The sequence below is a fragment of the Phyllobates terribilis genome, unplaced genomic scaffold (assembly GCF_046119375.1).
Source record: "Phyllobates terribilis strain yellow unplaced genomic scaffold, ASM4611937v1 Scaffold_8__6_contigs__length_399053987, whole genome shotgun sequence".
Lineage (NCBI taxonomy): Eukaryota > Metazoa > Chordata > Amphibia > Anura > Dendrobatidae > Phyllobates > Phyllobates terribilis.
This window is the reverse complement of record NW_027362768.1, coordinates 266,941,247-266,949,265: the sequence shown is the minus strand read 5'-3', so window position 1 is coordinate 266,949,265 and position 8,019 is coordinate 266,941,247.

The following is an 8,019-nucleotide window of genomic DNA, read 5'->3' as shown; positions in this document are numbered from 1 at the left end:
TGAAACTCATATATTATATAGAGTCGTTACAAACAGTGTGATCTATTTCAAATGTTTATTTCTGTTAATGTTGATGATTATGACTTACAGCCAATGAAAACACAAAAGTCATTATCTCAGTAAATTAGAATAAAAAATTACCTGTAAAGGCTTCCTAAGCGGTAAAAAGGTCCATTAGTCTGTTTCAGTAGGCACAACAATCATGGGAAGACTGCTGACTTGTCAGATGTCCAGAAAGCAGTCATTGACACACTCCACAAGGTCCCAGAGTTCCAATTTTCATTTGGAAATCAAGGTCCCAGAGTCTGGAGGAAGAGTGGAGAGGCACACAATCCAAGCTGCTTGAGGTCTAGTGTGAAGTGTCCACAATCAGTGATGGTTTGGGGAGCCATGTCATCTGCTGGTGTAGGTCCACTGTGTTTTATCAAGACCAGAGTCGGTGCAGCCGTCTACCAGGAAATTTTAGAGCACTTCATGCTTCCCTCAGCTGACAAGCTTTATGGAGATGGAAATTTCATTCTCCAGCAGGACTTGGCACCTGTCCACACTGCCAAAAGTACCAATACCTGGTTTAAAAACAACAGTATCACTGTGCTTGATTGGCCAGCAAACTCGCATGACCTTAACCCCATAGAGAATCTATGGGGTATTGTCAAGAGGAAGATGAGAGACACCAGTCCCAACAATGCAGACGAGCTGAAGACTGCTATCAAAACAACCTGGGCTTCCATAACACCTCAGCAGTGCCACAGGCTGATCGCCTCCATGCCACGCCACATTGATGCAGTAATTGATGCAAAAGGAGCCCCGACCAAGTATTGAATGCATTTACTGAACATACATTTCAGTAGGCCAATATTTTGGATTTTAAAAACATTTTTGAAGCTGGTGTTATAAAGTATTCTAATTTACTGAGATAATGACTTTTGTGTTTTCTTTGGCTGTAAGCCATAATCATCAACATTAACAGAAATAAACACTTGAAATAGATCACTCTGTTTGTAATGATTAGTGATGGGTGAGCACTAAAATGCTCGGGTGCTCGTTGCTCGGGTCGAGCACATTGGAATACTCAGGTTCTCGACCCAAGCAACGAGCCAAATGTAAGTCTATGGGAAACTCGAGCATTTTTCAGGCGGCTCCCCCCGGCAGTCTGCAGAGGCCTAAAAATTGCCCAAATCGATGGGAACAGTGCTCAAATGACATGGGAACAGCATGGGGAAGACCCCTGGAAGCATTTCTGACTCCCAGGTCACTGCTGTCAACAACGTTGTCAGAGTATTACGCCACTTTTATGGACTCACAATAAAACATACAAAAATGAAACCAAAATGGATTTTCCTGGGAAATATGTTAAGGAACATCCTTTCCAGGGTAATGACTTGTATATAAGGCAAAATAAGGAACCAAAACCAAAAATACTCCTCCACACCTTGGGCTATGTTCACACGTAGCGTTTTTGATGTGTTTTTGCACTTTTGTATTGCTTTCAACCGTGACAAATGCATTCACTGGGAAATGTCATTTTAATATTTTATAAACTTATCTGGCCATGTGGTGTGTGAGACATGATCAGACACATCCTGTTTCATTTATAAAGGAGGGACTCTGAAAGTCACAAAGCCTATTTTTATAGGGCCATCATGCGGCCTTTACTATTCTTAAAGGGCCAGCAGTCGACCCTCACTATTCTTAGAGAGCCATCAGCCAGCTATGCTTTGTTGTTCCCATTACTAAAGAGTGGGTCTCCTATACTGTTATTGCATATGCAGTGAGTGGCAGGGCTGCCCAAAATTTGAACGCACCCCAATACCCCTTTAAAGTGACTTATAGGAGGGCCTCCTGAAAAAGATGTTCCCATTATCAGGAAGTGGGTCTCTCATACTGTTTGCATATGCAGTGAATGCAAGGACTGCCAAAAATTTGGACCTACTCCAATGCCCCTTGGAAGAGACATAGAGGAGGGCCTCCTGAAAAAAAATGTTCCCATTATTAGGAAGGGGGTCTCCCATTGTGTTTGCCTATGCAGTTAATGCAAGGGTTGCCCAAAATTTGGAGGCACTCCAATGCCCCTTGGAAGAGACGTGGATGTCAGAGGGCCTCCTGAAAACAATGTTCCCATTATTAGGAAGTGGGTCTCCCATTGTGTTTGCCTATGCAGTTAATGCAAGGGTTGCCCAAAATTTGAAGGCACTCCAATGCCCCTTGGAAGAGATGTAGAGGGCCTCATGAAAAAATGTTCTCATTATTAGGAAGTGGGTCTCCCATAGTGTTGGCCTATGCAGTGAATGCAAGGGCTGAAAAAAAAATTGGGAGGCACTCCAATGCACCTTGGAAGAGACGTAGAGGGCTTCATGAAAAAATGTTCCCATTATTAGGAAAGGGGTCTCCCATAGTGCTGGCCTATGCAGTAAATGCAAGGGCTGCCAAAAATTGGGAGGCACTCCAATGCACGTGGGAAAAGATGTGGAGGAGGGCCTCATAAAAAAAATTTTCCCATTAGAAAGGAGTGTGTCTCCTATACTTGTAATGCCCATGCACTAAGTATATGGGCTGACAAACATTTACCCCTGGGGGTATACATGAACATACTGTATAAAAAAAGTTTTTTTACGGGCATCATAAACACCCTTTAAAAAAATTATGAGGGTGTTGCATCATGGACCACGGTCACCCTTGTGATATGGTGGTGGAGGATGAGGATGAGAAAAAGGAGGAGGACAAGAGCAAATAGCCAAAATCAGGAAGCGTATACTCATGTGGGTGTGAAAAGGTACATGGGAATACACCTCCCAAAAAAAGACACTGGATTTGAGTTTATGTCACGCTGCTATCATTCGGTGGAGTTGAGAAGTCTGGCCCAATCCAGCCCTTGTTCATTTTTATGAGTCAGCCTGTCAGCATTTTCAGTTGACAGGCGGATTCGCTTATCAGGCATAATTCCACCAGCGGCACTAAAAACCCGCTCTGATAAAACACTAGCGGCAGGGCAGGCCAGGACCTCCAAGGCGTAGAGAGCTAGTTCATTCCACGTATCCAGCTTGGATACCCAATAATTATAAGGCCCAGAGGAATCACGGAGGACGTTGGTACAGTCGTCAAGGTACTCCCTCAGCATCTTTCCAAACTTAGCACTCCTTGTGAGAGTACCCTGCGCCTCGGGGCCTGAGCGATGGGAGGGGCTGAGAAAACTCTCCCAGAACTTTGACAGTGTTCCCGTGCCTCTGCTGGATCGGAGTTGTGTCTCTCTCGCCTGTAATCCTTGGTTGTCCAGTGAACTGTGACCTATGCCGCCAGAGTTTTCAGATGGGAATTTCTTTAATAGTTCCGCAACAAGGGCCTTATGGTACTGTCCCATTTTTGTAGACCTATCCGTCTCAGGAATAAGAGATATAAATTTCTCCTTGTAGCGTGGGTCTAGAAGTGTCACCAACCAGTAATGACTGTCATCCAAAATTTGGAGAACGCGAAGGTCACATGAAAGGCAGCGTAACAAACTCAGCCATCCATGCCAGACTGCTAACAGGCAAGACTTCCGTGTCCTCACCAAGAGGACGACTAACCATGCTCTCCTCCTCCTGCTCCTCCTCCTCCCTGTCCTCAGACCATCCATGCTGAACAAACGGTATGACAGTTGTGCAGGTAGTACCGTCTATAGCGCATGAAACTAGCTCTTGTCCTTCCTCCCCCTCCTCTTCCTCACTGTCACCCAATCCACATTGGGATGAGATGAGGCTGGGCTGTGTGTAATCACCCTGTATGGTTCCTTGCTCCATCTCAACGTGCTCCTCCTGCAATGCATCCTCTTTGATTGTGAGCAGAAAGCATTTCAGAAGACAGAGAAGTGGGATGGTGACCCTAATTATGGCTTCATCACCGCTCACCATCTTGGTGTAGTCCTCAAAGTTTTGGAGGATGGTACAGATGTTTGACATCCATGTCCACTCCTGAGATCTTATGTGTGGAGTCTGAACTGAATGCCGACGACCTTGTTGATGGTGATAGTCAACAACTGCCCTCTTTTGCTAACAAATCCTTCCCAACATCTGCAGTGTAGAGTTCCAACGCGTGGGGACATCACACACCAGTCGGTGAGCCGGAAGCTGTAAAAGCTGCTGAAGCATGGTGAGGGCGGTGGAAGCTGTAGCTGACTTTCTAAAATGGGCACACAGGCGGCGTACTTTGACAAGCAGGTCCGGCAGCTCCGGGTAGGTTTTGAGAAACCGCTGAACCATGAGGTTAAGCACATGGGTCAGGCATGGTACATGTGTGAGCTCGCCTTGCCTCAGAGCCGCCACCAGGTTCCGGCCATTGTCACACGACCATGCCTGGCTGTAGGTTCAGCGGTGTCAGCCACATATCTGCCTGCTCTTTCAAAGCTGTCCACAACTCTTCAGCATTGTGCGGTTTGTCACCTAAGTATATTAGCTTCAGCACAGCCTGTTGCCGCTTAGCTGAGGCAGTGCTGAAATGCTTCCAGCTTGTGAATGATGTGGTCATTTCGGAGATGGAGGCTGAAGAGGAGGAGGAGGCTGAGGAGGATGAGGTGCAGGAGCTGTAGACTGTGAGGGCAACCCTGATTGACCTAGGGCCCGCAATCCTCGGCGTCTGGAGGATGTGTTCCGTCCCAAGGACCGACTTGGGCCCCGGCTTCCACTATGTTAACCCAGTGTGCCGTCAGCGAGATGTACCGTCCTTGCCCACAAGCACTTGTCCACGTGTCCGTGGTTAGGTGGATTTTCCCTGTAACTGCATTGATGAGAGCAAGGCTAATGTTGTGGGACAAATGCTTGTGTAATGCAGGGATGGCACACCGGGAGAAATAGTGGCTGCTGGGGACAGAGTACCGAGGGACGGCTTCCACCATCAGGTTACGGAAAACTTCCGTCTTCACGAGCCTAAAAGGCAACATTTCGAGCGCAAGCTGTTGCGAAATGTGGGAATTTAATAGTGTGGTATGGACAACTGAACGCTGCGCTGGGACAAGGACGTTCTTGCTGATGCTGCTAGTTGAGAGTGTGCAACGATAGGTGCAGGGCAGGCGGCATCTTCGCATGCACTATGGACAGGCGATTGGCTTGCATGCACAACACCGGAAGAAGTAGTGGTGTCACCCTCAGACACTGTTTCTGGACCCTGGGGTTCGGCCCACAAAGTCGGGTGCTTTGCTGCCATGTGCCTGATCATGCTGGTGGTGGTCAGGCTGGTAGTTTTGCTACCCCTGCTGATGCTGGCCTGGCAGGTGGTGCAAATGCCCTTTTTGGGGTTATTGGCAGAGTCTTTAAAAAACAACCAGACTCAGGAAGACCTAACAGTTGTACTGGAAACTTCCGTCATGTTGGTGTTACGGGGAACAGTTGCCCGTCTTCTGTCTGCAGCCACCACACTGCTTCTTCCTGCCTGTTGGGGTGCTCTGCCTCCCTCCCCCTGTGTGCTGCTGTCCTCGCTCTGCATGTCCTCCTGCCAGATTGGGTCAGTTACTGTATCATCCACCACCTCGTCTTCCACTTCTGCACCCTAGTCCTCCTCCTGACAATTGTGTCTCATCAACGTCCACCTCTTGTGACACTTTCCCACTGCCGCCTTCATATCACCATGGCTGCTCAAATATTTGGGCATCGCCACATGCGATCTCCTCTTGCCCCCTTCAAGTGGACCAGGTAAGAGGCCCGAATCTATAAATGGAAATGTGAACAGCTCTTCGGAGTGTCCAAATGTGGGATCAGTTGTCTCTAGGCACTTGGCATGGTGGGAGGAAGGAGGATCAGGGTGAGGAATATGCGGTCTAGACTCACGGCTACTGAGACTTGACAATGTGGAAGATAGGGTGGTGGTGGTGGTGGTGGCTAAGTGACTGGAAGCATTATCTGCTATCCAACCAAAAACCTTTTCACACTGCTCTGTGTTCAATAGTGGTGTTCTGCAGTCCCCTTTAATTGGGACTGGAAGGTCGACCGAGAAGATGTGGGTGTTTGTTGTGGAACAATTTCAGCTTGCCCACAGCCTTGGCCTCTGCATGCACCATCACCATCACCATCACGTTCAGTTCCCCGTCCCTTGCCCATTTTAAATGGGGACAATATCTTCCACGCTCACTACAAATGGTTGAATTTGGAGCGAACTTATATGTGATCCGTGTGACGGACAAACCACAGTTTTAAATCGCTGGCCTGTAGGTAACTATTTTTAACAGCAAACTGGTGTCAATAGTTTTACTGACACACTGAAACAAAATTTCAATGGAGGCCATAAATGGCCATATTTTCAGCGCAATTATATGTGATCCGTGTGACGGACAAACCACAGTTTTATATAGCTGAATTTTTAGCGCTGTAATATGGAAAGGATCTGGCTGTATTCTGCAGTGCCAACAAGCAAATGGTGCAGAAAAACAGTGTTCTCTGGATTGCTTTTTAAGCAAATAATCAGGATTAAAATTAAAAAAATATATATTCCTGGCTCCTGCTACCTGGGGCTCTTTCTACAAATATCTGTAAAAGCAGCAGACAGAACTGGAATATACCCTCTTGCTATGTGCACTGAAGTCAGCTATATACCCTGCCTGCCTGCCTATATACACTGCCTGCCTAGCACTGACATCTCTGCAGCTGGATTAGTCCTCAGAAGGACTGTTAGTTGAGATGGATATGTGTCTCTAATATAGTCTGGTATACATACACCAACTAGAAACAAGCAAATCTCTCCCTAGCTCAGCAGCACCTCTCCCTACACTGTCTGATTCCGGAGTGACTGTGACGAGCATGGCGGCTGCAGGTCTGATATAGACCTGATGACGCTGTGCGGCCAGCCAATCACTGTACTGCCACAACCCACATGGCTGCGTCATTACAGTGTGCATGCAGACAATCCCTGCATGTTGATTGGCGCTCTAAAGAGCGCCAAACATGCAGGGAGGGGACCCGAGCTCCCGCCGAGCAACCCCGGAAATACTCGGCGAGCGCCGAGCATCTCTAGCAGTGAGATGCTCGGGCGAGCACCGAGCAGTAGCGAGCACGCTCGCTCATCACTAGTAATGATTCTATATAATATATGAGAGTTTCACTTTTTGTATTGAAGAACTGAAATAAATTAACCTTTTGATGATATTCTAAGCGAGATGCACCTGTATATATTCACTGATTATACACTACTAAAAATATCTTTATTGGTATTAATTAAAAACCTATAAATTCTAGAATATAAATACAAATACACCTCAAAACATAACTCAAAGTGATAATATAAAAAAAGTATCAAGTAGTCAAGCAACTTCATTTAACAACTACTCGTTCCTACCTGTCTGTGGAGGTTGGCACCCTCTTGAAACAAAATTGGCGCCCCCGCTCCACAGCCACTCACCAGAGTCTCCTCAGCAGCCTCCCTTTCATCAGCATCCCTCCTCAGCAGCCTCCCTTTCATCAGCATCCCCCCTCAGCAGCCTCTCTTTCATCAGCCTCCCTCTCATCAGCCTCCCCTCAGAAACATCCCCCTCACTATCACACACAGACACACTGCCCATCGCCTCCTCACTAACACACACACACAGGCAGGCACACACAATATCTTGCCTGAGACACACTCAACACTTGCCTGACTGGTCGCTGCCATCCCCACAACAGATTTAAGATGAGCGCGCACAGCTGCGCAGCCTTCACAGGACCTGAGGACCATGATGCACCTGGCCGCGGATTAAAGGTACAGCACTCATTTCCGTCCGCCGGGTGCATCATGCGCCGAACTGTTGTCCCTAAGAGGCCCGGTAAGCAGAAACAAAGAGGAGGGAGAGGCGGCGGGGCCCAGGTCCCATACAGTAGTAAGAGCAGTGATGCCCTGATAGCGGCCCTGTCTGGCGTTACCGCCCTTAGAGAGTACCTAGACATCCTGGGATAACTATGTATTTAAAGACAGCAACAACAATCATGGAACAGGAAATTCCAGGTGGATATAGGAAGTCATCAACAATGTCTTATAAAAGAGTTATTCCAAGAATATTTACATGAATATAAATCAACAACAATT